Source organism: Lissotriton vulgaris, chromosome 1_1, assembly GCF_964263255.1.
Source record: "Lissotriton vulgaris chromosome 1_1, aLisVul1.2, whole genome shotgun sequence".
In the NCBI taxonomy this organism is placed as follows: domain Eukaryota; kingdom Metazoa; phylum Chordata; class Amphibia; order Caudata; family Salamandridae; genus Lissotriton; species Lissotriton vulgaris.
In genome coordinates, this window is record NC_141685.1 from 734,715,339 (window position 1) to 734,734,130 (window position 18,792).

Here is an 18,792-nt window from a genome sequence, read left to right on the forward strand (position 1 = left end):
CGCGCAACTGTCACCCTACGGCTATCCTGGCACCCAAACAGGAAAGTAGTCAGATGGAACAACAATACACTAGCTGTCATGTCATATAAAACAGCCGCCGGTACTATTAGATGGAATCAAGGGCATTAGACTTTGGCGAACAGCCATGTTTTCAGGCTCTTTCTGAATCCCAACAGGGTGTCAATTTGCCTGATGTTCTGGGGAATCTCGTTCCACAGCCTAGATGTAGAAGTGCAGAAGGCTCTGCCTCCCATCCTCGATCTCCTGATCCTGGTAGTTGCTGGCAAACCCAGGCTAGAGGAGCGCAGGGACCTGGTGGGCTTATACCAGGTGCGCCTTTCCTGTAAAGGAATAGGTCCCGTATTGTGCAGGGCTCTGTAAACAATACATAGGGACTTAAAAGCGACTCTACTCCCGATTGGCAGCGAGTGTAGGTCTCTGAGCGCCAACGTAGTGGAAGAACTGCGAGGTCTTTTAAGTGCCAGCTTTCCCACCAATTAATTTAACGTGATTGTATTTTACATTTAAACTGTTAGTTATTTTATATGTACATACCTGAATGTGAAAAACCATAAAAGGTTACAGAATATTTGGCCACGCCTGTGACTGTGCTGCCATTGTGCACAGCATCACAATTCCCGTACTTTTTTAATGCACTTCGACCGCTGCCTGGATAAAAGCCATTCATGCTCAGGCTTGATAGCTAATCTAACTAATCGAATAGGTTGCCAACTCTGTGCTGGGGTATGAGTTGCATTCAGGATGTGGCTTTCTATTGCAATATTTTGCTTACCAAATATTAACTCTGCATCCATTCACATCCCAGAGCAAGTATGCTTCTTGTACACTACATCTTAGGTCAACATAGTGAACTAGAGATCATAATGTATGGAAAGCCAACATTTTTCACCCAGTGCTACATATCATGATGCCATCAACGACCATGTAGTGACCTATAAATTAATACACAGAGATGCAGAAGACGAGAATAAATGTTTAAGCACTCTAAGGTCTGATCCCACACAGCTTAGATAGCATCAGTGATGCAGGGATAACAAAAGCCGCTGAATGATCAAGCTTCCCATGGGTAATCTCTAGGATACAGAGTAAAGGATGCTGAAGACTGTGTCTTGCTGGTTTACAGATGCAATCATGTCTAAAAGCCCTAAGCATCAGAGCAAGCGAACTACAACCCTCAGCAAAAAAAGATCAGCTTCCCGCAAACCTCTTTTCTGGTTTATCATCAACAACAGAACATCTGTTAAGTGTTGCTAAGAAGAAAGCCTCACACCACACCGTATCCAGGGGCTCAGAACAAAACAGAAAACCTTTCACCTGTAGCTATTTTAACAATATCAGCAAGCATTCAGCGCATTAGCCGGTTATTCCAAGTACCTCCCTCTTCGCCGGATATGTAGATGTTGATGTTTTTTGAGCCATGCACCCCTTCCTTGTTTTATCAACTCCCCGATATTCAGTCTCCAGTATCATTCCACACACATCTGGCTAGCTGATTCAAAGAACTGGGGGAAGCTGTGGTTCCTATAAGTGGAGGTGGAATGCATATTATCGCAGCTTCCTCTATTCTGTACTATAGAGACTAATATCAGGGTTGTGAGAAGGGGGGGGGGCAGCTGCGCTGTTTGCCCCAGGGGCCAGCGCTGCATCTTCTCTATGCATTTATACAAGAGCCTGTTTTTGTGATATATTCGTGATGAGCCAGGAAATGCCAGTCACCACCCAGTGGTGCCACAGGCCGGAGCTGCCTTGAAATAAATTCAATTAATTAACTTTCATCTGAGCAATGTGCTCATGCATCAGAGAGTGGATGCCAGGGGAGGTTCCTCCGTAATGGCGGAAGAGTGTTGTCCCATCGGTCAGAGTCCCTCACAGAAAAATAAAATATTAAAACAATAATATAATTTTTTTTTCTGTGAGGGACTCTGGCTGACCATGCGTGCGGAGCGGGGCCTTAACAGGAGGAGTGTTTAACAACAAGGGGTGGTGATGGACAGAGTTTCTGAATTAAGCAGAATACTCTCACCCAGTTAAGAGATCAGGGCTAGATCCAACACCGTTTTTAGCTCACTGCACCATCCCAGCTCAGAACCCGGCTATATGCAAATTAGTCTGTTCCTGTCCCAGTGCATGATGGGAACAGGACAAACCAAACTACCAAGCCAATTCTTACACTGGGAAGGAAACAAGCTTCCGGGGACCGGTTTCTGGCATTTCAGCCATCGTCGGCCCGGCTTGCTTGAATCCTGATGGTGCAATGAGCAAGGGACTCACATCTGAGTATACCCTTCCACGCTTAGGGTGGACAAAATATTTAACAACAAGGGGTGGTGATGGACAGAGTTTCTGAATTAAGCAGAATACTCTCACCCAGTTAAGAGATCAGGGCTAGATCCAACACCGTTTTGTAGCTCACTGCACCATCCCAGGTCAGAACCCGGCTATATGGAAATTAGTCCGTTCCTGTCCCAGTGCATGATGGGAACAGGACAAACCAAACTACCAAGCCATTCTTACACTGGGAAGGAAACAAGCTTCCGGGGGCCGGTTTCTGGCATATCAGCCGTCGTCGGGTATACCCTTCCACGCTTAGGGTGGACAATATACTTTTTTGAATCGTTTTTGGTCACTATAGGTGTGGCAGGGTATACTCAGACATGAGTCCCTTGCTCACTGCACCATCAGGATTCAAGCAAGGCGGGCCAACGACGGCTGAAATGCCAGAAACCGGTCCCTGGAAGCTTGTCTCCTTTCCAGTGAAGAATTGGCTTGGTAGTCTGGTCTGCCCTGTTCCCATGATGCACTGGGCCAGGGACAGACTAATTTGCATGTAGCCAGGTTCTGAGCTGGGATGGTGCAGTGAGCTAAAAAACGGTGATGGGTCAAGCCCTGATCTTTGGAATGGGTAAGAGTGGTCTGCTTAATTCAGACACTCTGTTCATCACCACCCCCTTTTTTGAATCGTTAACAGGAGGAGTGGGCACTTAGACTTGCGCATGTAAGTTTGGCTGGCCATCTCAGGCTGGCCAAATAGACATGTGCACTTCAACTCTACTGTGTTCACTGCCGGGTTGAAGAACAACAGTAGGCTTTCAGGCAGTGTCTAAGCAGCAGAAAAGGCCGCTCAGACCAATCCTGGTGCTGCTCTCATAGCATGAGAGCAGTGTCTGGATTGGCAGGACAGCCTGTGTCTTCCCAGAGACTGTGGGGAGTGAAGCACAGAGGCAGCCGTCGGCGTCCGGGCGGCATGAGGTACGTTTTAAATGTCTTTTTTTTTTACCCTCAAACCCCCCCCTCACGTGTCCCCCCACCTTTGTTGTGCACTGGCCGCTACTGGTGGACCCACATTAGGTTAGTATCTTAGGGTCCACAAACGCTTCCAACAAGCCTAACACCCAAGTTTCTCAATACCTGCAAACCAGTCTGCCTTGTCACATTTAGCTATCCCAGTAGCATCAGCTCCAAAATTCCAGTGTACATCATCTGTTCGGACAAGTAACCAAAGAAATGTCACACAACAGAAGAACACTGATATGGAATACTACATCTAAACAAGCCTTGGCACAGTCAATGGGTCTGGTGTTGATGGACATCCTTTTGGCTATGTCAATGCTTATTTTGTTAAGGGTTTTTGTAAAACCTTAAGAGACAAAATAATTTTGGGTTCAAAAAGCACACATTACCATAATAGCCTGCAATCAACCATAGTATCCTGCAATCAAGGGAGCTACTTTGTGTGTCATTGTGCCCTGTGTGAAAGAGCAGAATGCCAACACTTGCTGTGTGGTGAACCAGTCTCTAAAATGGGACGACTCACTGAATGCAATACTGGGTAAAAGGAAATGAGAATTACTTCAAACAAATGGAAGAAGAGGGCTAGCCAGAAGGCTGTGTAAAAGATAAATATATATATATATATATATATATATATATATATATATATATATATACACACACACAGCTCGGCCTCAGAAATCGTATCTTCCAAAGAACAATGTACAATGTGAGGACCCGCCTGGGATATAGCGGCAAAACAATCATAAACATGGTAGACGGACTACCTCAAACTAACGGGCGCGCCATCTTGGAACATGTCAATACAGTTCACAGTTAGGTGCACATTACCCATGTATGGTCACATTGTAGTTGACACTGAGGAAGGCGTAATGCTGAAACGCGTCTGTTAACAATTTGTGATTAAACTTTTGGCGTGAGCACCGCAAAATCTTTTGACTCCACGAGTGCGGTTCTTTGGAAGATACGATTTCTGAGGCCGAGCTGTGTGTTAATGCGGGTACCCATTACCGCAAACCGCACCCGCCCGCGAGTGCCCTGACTTTCCAGTGGGACAGGGAGCGTGATATATATATATATATATATATATCTCCACCAATTTGTCCTGTATACGAAGCGCGCTCTTTTCACAGCTGGTGCGCGTGTCGAGGCTGGACAAGCCTCGTAATTATTTACACCAAAAACGCCAAAAATTAACACGCGCACTCTCACAGATGACAGAAATACGATTTATTCCATTTATTGCAGTGCCATTATCCCCCTTCACCAACGAGTTTCACCCTGCTGGGCTTGATCAAGGTGCAATTTTTACAGTTCCTTTTCAGTTTCATTGTTTTATACCTATTCTCCACTTTGCAAATTAATATGCATTGTGGGTTAGGTAGTTTGTAAACATTTCACCCCAATTGTGAGAACATTTGTTAGCTCGATTTGACTAAAAAAACATTTTTCTTTAATTTACAAAACAGTTTTGTCCTTATTTAATATGTATCTATTGTGCCAAGCAAAGACTAACTTTTGGAAAAGTGAAAAAGATATCCACATAAAGTACTAAACATCAAATGTGAAAGAACTGGTCTTTGCTACAGCTCCCAACAAAGAAATATGAACTTGTGGCACATTAGATACAAATTAAATAAGGACAATACTGTTTCCTCTTGAACAAAAAAGGATGGCAACGCCTTCTAAGGACTTGAGATGTTATTATTGACATGCTACATCGATGTAGCATGTCAATAATAACATCTCAAGTCCTTACAAGGCGTTGTCATCCTTTTTTGTTGACGAGGAAACCGTTGCATGTATCACGAACAGTGCTGAGTCCGTTCCAATGACACACCCAGCGATTTGGTGCATGGCAGCAGCCAGCAAGCAAGGAGAAGATAGATAGATAGATAGATAGCTATCTATCTATCTATCTATATATATATATTACCTACTGGCGGTCGCCTGTAGGTAGTTATAGTTAGGATTTTTTTCCATAGGGAATCCGCAACATTCTATTGGGAATAACTTTGGCGCCGGTTGAGGAATCTGCCTGTAAATTTCCTTAAATTTGCCTCGCTGCTCTCTGCTTCTTCCCTGAAAGTTTGGGGAGATTCGTCAAGCGGGGGCCGAGATAAAAGGGCGGTCCCAAAACGTGTTTTCCCCATGTTAATTTCCATAGGGCGGTTGGACTCACTTTTAGCCCGAATGGCTGAATGGATTTCCACCAAACTTGGCAAAATTGTAGGGACTAGTAGCCCGATGTGCCTTTGCTATGTCTCAAGATATGTGCTCCAGTGGATTTTGAGTAATTTATGTTAAAAAAATATATATATCTATAAGCGCGCCCCGGTACGCGCACCGGGGCGCGCCCCGGTACGCGCACCGGGGCGCGCTCCAGCGCGCTACGCGAGATCGCGCGCGGAAAGCTGATTGGCTCTCGGGTGTCTGTTAACATTCCAAACAGTCCGGAGCGGCCTCCATCTTGTGTCTCGGTAGGATCGAGACACAAGAGGTGGCAAAAACGAAAAACGAAAACCCCTAGGTTTGATGTGGGGGCTATAAAAGGGCCCCGCGGGGCAAAAAAAAAATCTTTTTTTTTTTCGATTTGCGCGGGGGAGCGCCCGGTACGCGCACCTGGGAGCGAACCGGGGAGCGTACCATGGGGAAAAAAGAATGACAGATTTTTTTTAAATGTAGCATTTTTTTTATAAATTGGAGGTAGTTCTAAAAAGAACTGTTTTTTTATTTTTGTTGTTTTATATTTTTTTTATTGTTTTTTGGAACATTTTGTACTTTTTTTGCTTTTATGAACAATTTTATATTTTTTTGGAATTTCTATGGGGACAAACAAAAAACAGGGAATTGGAAACGGCTCAACTGGAGCAAAAAAAATCAGGAAAAAATTAAGGTTTCCTTGGGCACTTGTGGTTGTCACCAGCACGGTTGATGAGTTTAACACTTTGCTCACCATAGCAAACTGTACGTCCCCAAAATATACAAACTATTTTGAAATTTCCAAACTGTGTTTGTATGTTTGGGGCCATCTCCCTTGTCTCTGGTCCCGATGGAGTGGGTTGGGTACTTTGGGAGGTGCTGGGAGAAGATTGGGGAGGGTTTCTGGTCAGTTCTCTGACCTCTGCCGCACTATAGTTGTTAGGGTGCCGGCGTTGCATGTGGCGAATCATGGTGTTGTTGCCCAAAACATATTTTTTGGCAGGGTTTCCCCTGGAAAGTACAGTGCCACAGATCAAACAAGTCACCTTTGGCGCATTCACTTTCTTGAGGCCCCTTGGGATTTTAAAAAACTCCCCGACAATGTGCTCCTTTGGCTTGTAGGGGTTATTATCTTCTGGCAGGTAGACCCTCTTCCCCCTCCTCCTCTTCCTCCTCCTTCTCTTCTTCATCTCCACCACTGTAGTGTTGTGGTGGTCCTTGTGGTGGTGGTGGTGGTGGTGGCTGAGAAGCTCCTGCTGCTGCTGCTACTGTAGCCATTTCTCACAAACAGGTCTTCCTCCGTCAAAGAACAAAGTGAGAATGAGGAAAACAGGTGGGGGCTTTCATCATTTGGAAAACAAAACTGTCCTGAACCAATCAAAAGTGTTATGTTCAGGTCACATGACCCGGGCTTTCATCATTTGGAAACCAAAACCGTCTTGAACCAATGAAAAGTGTTATTTTTAGGTCACATGACCCGACGCGCTTACGCTACGTGCCCCGGGGCGCGCCCCGATGCGCTTACGCTACGCGCCCCGGGCGCTTACGTAGCGCGATCGTATGCGCTCGAGTGCTTCCGGGTGCGCTTACGCCGTGTGCGTATCACGCGGACGCAGCTACGCGATACGTCACGATGATGTTTTCGTTCGCGGCAATAGCGCAAACGGGACGCTCACCGGTACGCGCGCCGGAAGACTGCGCTTACCGGTGCGCTCACCGGTACGCGCACCGGGAGCGCTCCAAGGCAAAAAAAAAAAACATGAACAATATACATAAAGAAAATAGTATTACATAAATATACAATATAAGATTCATTAAAAAAATATTTTATTTCATAGCAATAGAAGTTTAAAATTAAAAAACCTTTGAAATTCAATGACAAAAACATAGGTTTGAGGCCCTATATATAGTTAGGAATTAGCATTAACAAAACCTATGAAATTCACTGAAAAAACCATAGGTTTCACACCAGTTATAGTTAGGAATTAGCATTTAAAAAACCTATTAAATTCACTGAAAAAACCATAGGTTTCACACCAGTTATAGTTAGCTGGAAATTTTACTGACATAAAACCAATGAAATTCCCACGTTATAGTTAGTTGGACTCACTATAACTTGCGTGCCTGCAATGCACTGCTGATGACGTCACATATTACATCACTCATGACATGGTAACGACCGTGATCAGGAACAGTTTTGTTCGAAACGCGTAGGTGAAGGAAGTTTTTGAGCTGGAATAAATCGCTTTGAAAATCCACCCGAGAAGAGTGCGGCGTATTTATTTTTGCTTCTAAATAACACACGAGTCTAGTCCTTGGCTCGTCACCAGCACCAGCTGTGAAGTCGCTCCTCCTGGAAAAAGGGACGTTTGCTGTTCAATATATATATATATATATATATATATATATATATATATATATATATATATATAGTTTTTCTATCGCCAAATTTAAAAAAGGGTTAAATGAATAACGGCTGGTTGATTGCCCTCCAATACCTAGTTGACTTTTTATATAAATATTCTCAAAAACCTACATTTCAATGCACAATTTATTTTTTTGGAGTGTGAGAAGTGGAGTCATTTTTTTTTCTTTGCATACTACCAATTTTTCTTGCAAACACTATGGGAATGTATGAAAGGTCTCTGCCATCGAGTCAGTTGCAAATGAAAAGTGCAGGGAATGTATGACCTTGTGTAAAAAATATAACAATCTGGTGTGTACCTAAATAGACTATGTGAGAGAAAAAAGATGCAGACCACATCCAGTTTCTCAAGGTAATTCTGCACTAACCAAGCCTCACAAAGGAAATCTAAGTAATCACAGTACGCATTAGAAAGGCAGGAAACCAAGGAACTAGGAGTAGAAGACCTACTTTAAATGTGAAAATTGCACAATGCCGCTTATCAGACAAATAAAAAGTTTCTGATTTCACTACCAAGAATCATGGATATAGAGTACATTTTCTTGGGCGTTTTAAATTCAAAAGCTAAAATTAAGATAGCTCATTTTCTGAGAACTGAAATGTACAAAGCCATTTCAAATTGCTGTAGAATGGGCTTGCTGGAATGAATCTTGCATCTATACAGAAAGCTCATTTAAAAGTAACAGAGTATTCAAAGATAAACCTTTGAGTCAATAGCTTGACAAAGAATTACCAATAAAAACCTGTGTTAACCTAATAAAGCTTTTCATTATTGGTCTGCGCTAACAGTAATGTAACCGGCTGGCACTGCGTATTTTCCATCGCTCGCTCTATTTGCAGAAAATAATGTAAAGAGATTGAAATGTAAGCCCACTACATGTCCCTCACAAAAATCTATAGAAATGATCACCTTAAATTGACCAGACCCTAAAAATGTATCTAATGCAAGAAATCGATTTCAATATAGCTAGTGCTTCCGTCTGCAGTACCAGAGGCTTAAAACAATGCTTCTGTGTAAAAGAATCCACTTGTGATTCATTCAGATGTGGTTGATTTACTTAATTACTTAAGACTAATGCATGAATAGATAACTTAATCCAGATAAGCAGAATCTAGATTCAATCATAAATGAATTGCAATAGGTGATGTCGCCTTGTTTCTTTAAGTTGTAGTCACCCCATTTCAAGATTCTAGAACATTTAGTGTTTTAGTGTTATGTTATTGTTAAAAAAATATATATTACCTTGAACTCTGAAGTGGCCTCGGGTGCCATAACCATTGCACAAACACAATGAAATAATTAATAAAACAGAGGACCAGGTGAACATTTATTTTAGAAATTACTTATTTTCTCAAAATCAGAAGTAGCACTTTAAAAGCTCCCAATAAAAGTGCACTTTCTGCCTATGATGGTTAGAGTCCATATATCACAGCAGTTTCATAAGATACCTTGATGGCGAAGATTCAGAGTAAGCATGTGGGAAAATAGAATTGTTTTATTTTTTAAACTCCTTTTGGAATTAGCAACATTTAAACCGCTCTTGAAATAAGTGACATTATGAAATGGGTTGGCAAAAATGAGTGTGATGAAGAGTAATTCAATTCTGACAAAGTAGTGGGCTCAAAAACCTCTGGTTAAGTTCAACAATCATTAAACAAAAACAGCTTTTCATAAACTATAAGAAATAGCTCATCAAACAAAACCTTAGAGCAAACTTTTTTTTTACTGAGGACCTTAAAAGTACAGAAGCTAAATAGTGTGAAATAGAATGAAGTTAGTAGATGGGGTGCCACAGGCGAGGCAAAATAACCCCTAAACTCTTCAATTTAGGACCCTAGAGTCCGAACATGCACAACAACAGGTCCTATGTACATGCATACATGTTAAGTACAGTACAACATATGTCTGTTGATCAAGGATGAAAAGAAATGGTGTCCTTTTTGGAGTGTTCGTCTTTAAAAGTGTTTCAGCACAACAGACCAGCCAACACGTGTTTCGTCAATAGGGTATTAACCCTTGACTTCTTCAGGGCTGTCATGCAGCAAGTGGCATCATAGACCTCAAAACCAGTGATAATTCCGACCTGGTGGGTCATAAATAGTCCAATAATAGGTAATCTCAAATTAGCTCCATGTCATTCTGTGGCGTGAGTCTTAACTCTGGGCATCATAGAAATGACCGCTGACCCATTCATGGGGTTGGTCCTTTAAAGCTAAAAATGCCAGCTGTATACGCTGCACATAAAGAAGTCCTGTATCCAAGTAATATCAGGCGAGATTCAGAGTGGTGTGTGTGAGCTACAGATAAGTCTTATCAATCAAAGAGATGCTCGTTGACCCTTTAATTAGTGTGTTCCCCAAAGCGTAGACCGTACGAGTGCGCAGACAAGAGTAAGTTCCTTTCCTGAGAGTCAAATGTGCCAAGCAATGTTCCAAAAGGGCAGATGTGAGCCTTAATTGAAACTCGTTGCGAGTACGCTTCTTCCTGTAGCGCTTCCGGAACCGTGTTCAAACCGTTACATATAATTGGACTATTTAGGACCCACCGGGTCGGAATTATCACCGGTTCTAAGGTCTATGATAACGTAGCATGTTGAGTGTAAATATGTAACATACTTGTACAGGATCTTCTCAGGTCTTTATGGACAAAGTTTTGAAAATAGCTGAAGCTTGATAAGCTCAAATGCATATCAGAATTAAAAAACCGGGCCAGAGAAATGTGAACAGATTTAGTCTGTTGTATAAGCTCATTGTGTGTATTTTCTGTATTTTTTTTGAAAAAAAGTTGAGATGGGTTTACCTGACGAAAGCCTTAACGCCGAAACGCATGTCGTGTTTTTCTTCTCTTTACATCGACCGCCAGCCTTTATATTCTTCATTAACTCCTCCTTTAGGTTTTTAACTGTTTATAATACTGGTTTGTGTAATGCATATGTCTTGATGTTTATATGCACAAATAGAATAATGAAAAACATATACAATATATATATATATATATATATATATATATATATATCCTACTGGCGATAGCCAGTAGGTATATATAGTTAGGACCTAGTTACCATAGTAAATGCCGAACTTTCTATTGGGAATAACTTTGGCGCCGATTGAGGGATCTGCCTGTAATTTTCCTTACATTTTCCTCGCTGCGCTCCGCTCCTTCCCCAAAAGTTTCGGGGGGATTCGTCGAGCGGGGGCCGAGAAAAAAGGGGGGTCCCAAAACGTGTTTTCCCCATGTTAATTTCCATAGGGACATTCTGACAAGGCTACAGCTCGAACGGCTGAACGGAATTACACCAGATTTGGCAAAATGGTAGGGACTGGTATGGAGCAGTGCCTTTTGTATGTTTAGTGTAAATACCTCCAGTAGTTTATGAGAAAATTGAATGTGAAATTGAGTCCAATGCAATTTTCCATAGGACCTTTCGACACAGCTACAGCCCGAACGGCTGAATGGAATTACTGCAAACTTGGCAAAATGGTAGAGCCTGGTATGCAGAAGTGCCTTTTGTATATTTGGTGAAAATCCCTTCAGTAATTGTTGAGAAAATCGACTTTTTTCAAATTATATATCTATAGGCGGGACACGGTGCGCGCCCGTCGGGACACGGTGCGCGCCCGTGCGCACACCGTCCTTGCACTGTCCTTGCACGTGCGCGGACCTTAGCGTGCACGAGCTGCATGCTGATTGGCTGCCAATGTCTGTCAACACTCCAAAACAGAAATTGTTGGCAGCCATCTTATGACTCAGTAGACTAAGGCACAGGAAAGCAGAAAAACCAACGTGTAGAACTCAAAAAGGGGGCAGGGTAGAAGTACCCTGACCCCCAAGGCCTGCTCAGGGGGTCCGACAAGGACCCCCAAGGCCCCCCAAAAAATTGCGGGGTTTGCGCACGGTGCGCGCACCCCGCGATTTTTCAACAAAAACATTTTTTTTTCAAACAGAAATTTTTGGGGGGGGGCTGGGGGGTCCTTGTGGGACCCCCTGAGCAGGCCTAAGGGGTCAGGGTGCTTCTACCCTGCCCCCTTTGCGTGTTTTGCATCTTTGTTTCACTGCTTTCTTGTGCCTTGGTTCTACCGAGTCACAAGATGGCTGCCAACACTTCCTGGTTTGAAGTGTTGACAGACAGTGGCAGCCAATCAGCATGCCTTTCACAGGAAAGCGGTACAAAAGGGGGTGGTGATGGACGGAGCACCTGAATCAATCAAACACTCACACCCAGTCAAAAGATCTGGGTTTAATCCATTACCGTTCTTTAGCCGTCTGCTCCGTCCATCACCACCTCCTTTTGTACCGCTTTTGGCCGCCATAAGTGGGGCAGGGTATGCTCAGACGTGAGTCCCTTGCTCACTTTGCCACTGGATTCAAGCAAGCCGGGCTGAAGACGGCTGGAATGCCAGAAACCGGTCCTCGGAAGCCTATTTCCGGTCCAGGGAAGACTTGGCTTGGCAGTTCGGGCTGGACTGTTCCCATGAGGCACAGGGTCAGACTGATTTGCATATAGCCATGTCTGAACTGGGGTGGCAGAGTGGGCTAAAGAACGGTGATGGATTAAACCCAGATATTTTGACTGGGTGTGAGTGTTTGATTGATTCAGATGCTCCGTCCATCACCACCCCCTTTTGTACCGCTTTTGGCCGCCATAAGTGTGGCAGGGTATGCTCAGACGTGAGTCCCTTGCTCACTTTGCCACTGGATTCAAGCAAGCCGGGCTGAAGACGGCTGGAATGCCAGAAACCGGTCCTCGGAAGCTTATTTCCGGTCCAGGGAAGACTTGGCTTGGCAGTTCGGGCTGGACTGTTCTCATGAGGCACAGGGTCAGACTGATTTGCATATAGCCATGTCTGGACTGGGGTGGCAGAGTGGGCTAAAGAACGGTGATGGATTAAACCCAGATCTTTTGACTGGGTGTGAGTGTTTGATTGATTCAGATGCTCCGTCCATCACCACCCCCTTTTGTACCGCTTTTGGCTGCCATAAGTGTGGCAGGGTATGCTCAGACGTGAGTCCCCTGCTCACTTTGCCACTGGATTCAAGCAAGCCGTGCTGAAGACGGCTGGAATGCCAGAAACCGGTCCTCGGAAGCCTATTTCCGGTCCAGGGAACACTTGGCTTGGCAGTTCGGGCTGGACTGTTCCCATGAGGCACAGGGTCAGACTGATTTGCATATAGCCATGTCTGAACTGGGGTGGCAGAGTGGGCTAAAGAACGGTGATGGATTAAACCCAGATCTTTTGACTGGGTGTGAGTGTTTGATTGATTCAGATGCTCCGTCCATCACCACCCTCTTTTGTTTCACAGGAAAGCAGCATGCTCATTGGCTGTCAACACTTCTAACCAGGAAGTGTTGGCATTCATCTTGTGCTAGGTAGACCGAGGCACAAAAGAAGCAGAAAAACAAACGTGTAGAACGCAAAAAGGGGGCAGGGTAGAAACACCCTGACCCCCTAGGGCTGCTCAGGTGGTCCCTGAAGGATATTTACATATTTGAACGTTGTCCGCTAATAGAATTAGCATTTAGAAAACCTTTTAAATTTATTGAAAAAAACTATAGGTTTCACGCCTGACATAGTTAGGAATTAGCATTTAAAAAGTGGTTCCAGAAGGATATTAACATATTTAAACGTTATCCGCTAAAAGAATTAGCATTTAAAAAACCTTGCAAATTCACTTAAAAAAACATAGGTTTCAGGTCATATATAGTTAGGAATTAGCATTTAAAAAACCTTGCAAATTCACTTAAAAAACCATAGGTTTCAGGTCATATATAGTTAGGAGTTAGCATTAAAAAACCTTTGAAATTCATTTGATGTCATTTGAGATGTCATCAGTGATGTCACTGACCATGTCATGAATGATGTAATTTGTTACATCATCAGCAGTGGATTGCGGGTGCGCGAAATATAGTTAGTACAACTAACTATATAGGAGCAATTTCAATGGTTTTTTAAATGCTAATTGCTAACTATATAAGGCCTGAAACCTATGGTTTTTTCAGTGAATATATATATATATATATATATATATATCAGCTCTGTCTCTCTCCTTGGTTTTCCGAATGAAAGAGAAACGGCACTCACAGGGAAAGTGTTCAATAAGTTTTAATCAGCACACTCGGCAGACAAACGCGTTTCGGTTCTCCTTCGTCAGTGTCTACCATTGACACGGAAGGAAGCAAGTTTTAAAGCTCTGCAGCGTCTTAATGTGTCTGCATAGAAAGAGGACTGACGTTTACCACCGTGATAAACAATTTCATTTAGTGCATTACTCTTCGTTTTTACATTTCAAAGAAAACACATTCACGAAAGGCATTGTAAAATACTTTTCAACCTATCATTCCAAATATTTACATTTATAAAGGTAATCACATTTAGTGAAAATTAAATTCCTCTTTCGTGTGTGGTGTAAGTTATTCAGCCGTGGATCGGCGTAGTTCACGGGGTGAACTCATTACAGAATTTAGGCTTTTCCTAAATGGGAAGCTAATTCTTCATTTCTGTTCAATCCCAGGGGGGCCTTAGTCTGGAGGTCAATTATGTAGCGGGATTCAAGTCTTCTTAATTTCCGCAACCTGTCTCCACCCCTGGGGTCCGCTGGTACTTGATCAAGCGCAAAAAATTGCAGCAGTTCCCTGTTGCTATTGTGTCTTGATGCAAAATGTTTTGCTACTGGATAGTTAAAATCCTTGTTCATAATGGCACGTTGGTGCTCCAATATGCGTAGCTTGACATTTTTCACTGTGCTGCCTATGTATTTCAAGCCGCATGGGCACAATAGGCAGTAGACAACATGGGTGGTATTACAAGTGAGAAACTTTGATATTTTCTTACTCTGTCCTGACCCTGGTATTTCGTATGTGGTTCTTTTCTTGCTTCTCTCACAGGCCTTGCATTTGCCACAGGGGTAGAATCCTGGCATGTCTTTAATTCTGCCCGTAATTGTGATTCTGTCTGGCAGGTGGCTATGTACAATTTTATCCCTGATGGACCTACCTTTTCTAAAGGTGATTAGTGGAAAAGCTGGAATTTCTTTTCCAATGACCTGGTCCGTTTTCAGGATATGCCAACTTCTCTTTAGAATCTTTCTCAGATGATTAGAATCCTCTGAGAAAGTAGTTATCAATCTGAATTTCCCTTCATTCAAATTCGATTTTGTGTTCTTAGTTTGTTCTTTTAGAAGTTGTTCCCTAGGGATTCTCTCTACTCTTTTTAGAGTTTGTTCCAGGAGTAGTTGATTATATCCCCTGGCCTGAAATCTCATTATGCTTTCCCTTGCGGCTTTTGCAAAGTCTGCCTCTCTTGAGCAGTTCCTCTTTATTCTAAGAAGTTCTCCGTAAGGGATACTTCTGATTAGGGTCGGAGGATGGCTGCTTCCGGCATGTAAAACTGAATTGCCGGCTGTTGTCTTTCTAAACAGTTCTGTCTCAATTCTTCCACCCATCAAGCTTACTTTCAGATCTAGATAATTCACAGTTGATAAGCTGATATCTGCGGTGAATTTCAGATTTAATTCATTCAGATTTAAGTATGCCACAAACTCTTCTGCTGAAGTCATTGACCCCTCCCATACTAGAAAAAGGTCATCAATGTACCTATACCAAAGTTTAAGATTGTCTCTCCATTTCTGGAATTCCGGGCTTCGGGCCACCTGCTCCTGTGGCATACTTAAATCTGAATGAATTAAATCTGAAATTCACCGCAGATATCAGCTTATCAACTGTGAATTATCTAGATCTGAAAGTAAGCTTGATGGGTGGAAGAATTGAGACAGAACTGTTTAGAAAGACAACAGCCGGCAATTCAGTTTTACATGCCGGAAGCAGCCATCCTCCGACCCTAATCAGAAGTATCCCTTACGGAGAACTTCTTAGAATAAAGAGGAACTGCTCAAGAGAGGCAGACTTTGCAAAAGCCGCAAGGGAAAGCATAATGAGATTTCAGGCCAGGGGATATAATCAACTACTCCTGGAACAAACTCTAAAAAGAGTAGAGAGAATCCCTAGGGAACAACTTCTAAAAGAACAAACTAAGAACACAAAATCGAATTTGAATGAAGGGAAATTCAGATTGATAACTACTTTCTCAGAGGATTCTAATCATCTGAGAAAGATTCTAAAGAGAAGTTGGCATATCCTGAAAACGGACCAGGTCATTGGAAAAGAAATTCCAGCTTTTCCACTAATCACCTTTAGAAAAGGTAGGTCCATCAGGGATAAAATTGTACATAGCCACCTGCCAGACAGAATCACAATTACGGGCAGAATTAAAGACATGCCAGGATTCTACCCCTGTGGCAAATGCAAGGCCTGTGAGAGAAGCAAGAAAAGAACCACATACGAAATACCAGGGTCAGGACAGAGTAAGAAAATATCAAAGTTTCTCACTTGTAATACCACCCATGTTGTCTACTGCCTATTGTGCCCATGCGGCTTGAAATACATAGGCAGCACAGTGAAAAATGTCAAGCTACGCATATTGGAGCACCAACGTGCCATTATGAACAAGGATTTTAACTATCCAGTAGCAAAACATTTTGCATCAAGACACAATAGCAACAGGGAACTGCTGCAATTTTTTGCGCTTGATCAAGTACCAGCGGACCCCAGGGGTGGAGACAGGTTGCGGAAATTAAGAAGACTTGAATCCCGCTACATAATTGACCTCCAGACTAAGGCCCCCCTGGGATTGAACAGAAATGAAGAATTAGCTTCCCATTTAGGAAAAGCCTAAATTCTGTAATGAGTTCACCCCGTGAACTACGCCGATCCACGGCTGAATAACTTACACCACACACGAAAGAGGAATTTAATTTTCACTAAATGTGATTACCTTTATAAATGTAAATATTTGGAATGATAGGTTGAAAAGTATTTTACAATGCCTTTCGTGAATGTGTTTTCTTTGAAATGTAAAAACGAAGAGTAATGCACTAAATGAAATTGTTTATCACGGTGGTAAACGTCAGTCCTCTTTCTATGCAGACACATTAAGACGCTGCAGAGCTTTAAAACTTGCTTCCTTCCGTGTCAATGGTAGACACTGACGAAGGAGAACCGAAACGCGTTTGTCTGCCGAGTGTGCTGATTAAAACTTATTGAACACTTTCCCTGTGAGTGCCGTTTCTCTTTCATTCGGAAAACCAAGGAGAGAGACAGAGCTGATATTTTGACGTGGGGCACCACCACGAGAGGCACCCGCCTGCGAGTGACCCAGACCTTCGGTGCAACGGAGCTGGAAATATATATATATATATATATATATATATATATATATATATATATATATATATATTGTAAGTACTGGATCCCACCAAATAGAAGGAAGCAGAGACGGCACACCAGGAAACCTTGCACAAAACCTTTTATTGTGCACTCGTTAACCCAAGACGACGCGTTTCGGCGTAAGCCTTTTTCAAGTAACCGCCATTTTGTTTTTTGCCACATTTATAGTCCCACAACTATTTTAGTACACAATAGACATAAAGAAAATACTTAATGGTAAACCATTAACAATGAAAGGATAAATTCAACAAATTATGTTTCATTATGTCAACAATTCAGCATTCATTGTATGCACGTTGGTAATTGCGTCTAGTGTGGAAAGTCGGCGATGTCAGACTACCCCGCTGCCGAAATTACTAGTGGTCGTAATAATGTTTGGCAATGAGCGTTTTATTTGTAAAAAACTTCCTATGTTTAGACATGCGTAAGACAATTAGTGGGGTGGCTCAGCCTCTAGGATTTGGTAGACTGTATGGCATTATCCCCACTGTTTGAATTGTATGTAATGCATTAATAGTTGAACATAGGAACATGACACCATACTCAGGAAAATGGATTTAAATTTGAGTTGGTTGTCACTTAATTTTTATGTTTTTCTTTGAATTTTCACTGTTTATACACATGCATTTGGATCGTAATTTCTCACTTTACACTCATCCTAAATTAAAGCACTCATACCTTGACCTTTTACCGCCCATCACCCCCTGGCAAATCTCATATGATGGTCTATTCACGAGGGGAGCTCTCCTCTATTGACATAGCCCCATCCGATGGTATTAACCACGCATCCAAATCAGGGAGCTCCCATATATTATCCCGGGACTATGGTCCCGATCCGCGGTATCAGACTACATTCCCCATGAAACCTAGCGGTTTCTAGCCGATGTAAGCACCACTTCACGAGGAATATTTACCTCGACACTGATACATGCGGGTTTCCGTTGCATAATACATTATTTTGCTAACGTTCCCGGCAGGGCTCATTGCCAAACATTATTACGACCACTAGTAATTTCGGCAGCGGGGTAGTCTGACATCGCCGACTTTCCACACTAGACGCAATTACCAACGTGCATACAATGAATGCTGAATTGTTGACATAATGAAACATAATTTGTTGAATTTATCCTTTCATTGTTAATGGTTTACCATTAAGTATTTTCTTTATGTCTATTGTGTACTAAAATAGTTGTGGGACTATAAATGTGGCAAAAAACAAAATGGCGGTTAATTGAAAAAGGCTTACGCCGAAACGCGTCGTCTTGGGTTAACGAGTGCACAATAAAAGGTTTTGTGCAAGGTTTCCTGGTGTGCCGTCTCTGCTTCCTTCTATTTGGTGGGATCCAGTACTTACAGCATTAAGGTAGCGGCTGCTGCTACCGACGGCATCAGCGTTGTCTGGTTGAGGGTCGTTCAAGCAGCAGTGTGAACGTGATATATATATATATATATATATATATATATATATATATATATATATATATGAAGTACACACTTGCTATATGCGATGAAATTATAAAGGAAAGTAAAATGAATAAAAGATAAATATTTTCATATCAAAAAGAATTGTTT

General features: G+C 42.4%; 1 protein-coding gene across 3 annotated transcripts in view; it reads right to left on the reverse strand.

The window, feature by feature from the left end:
- The window catches only part of NOS1AP (nitric oxide synthase 1 adaptor protein), a 1,090,707-nt gene that overhangs the window by 539,472 nt on the left and 532,443 nt on the right, over positions 1-18,792 (reverse strand). The gene's annotated exons all lie outside the window — the stretch shown is intronic.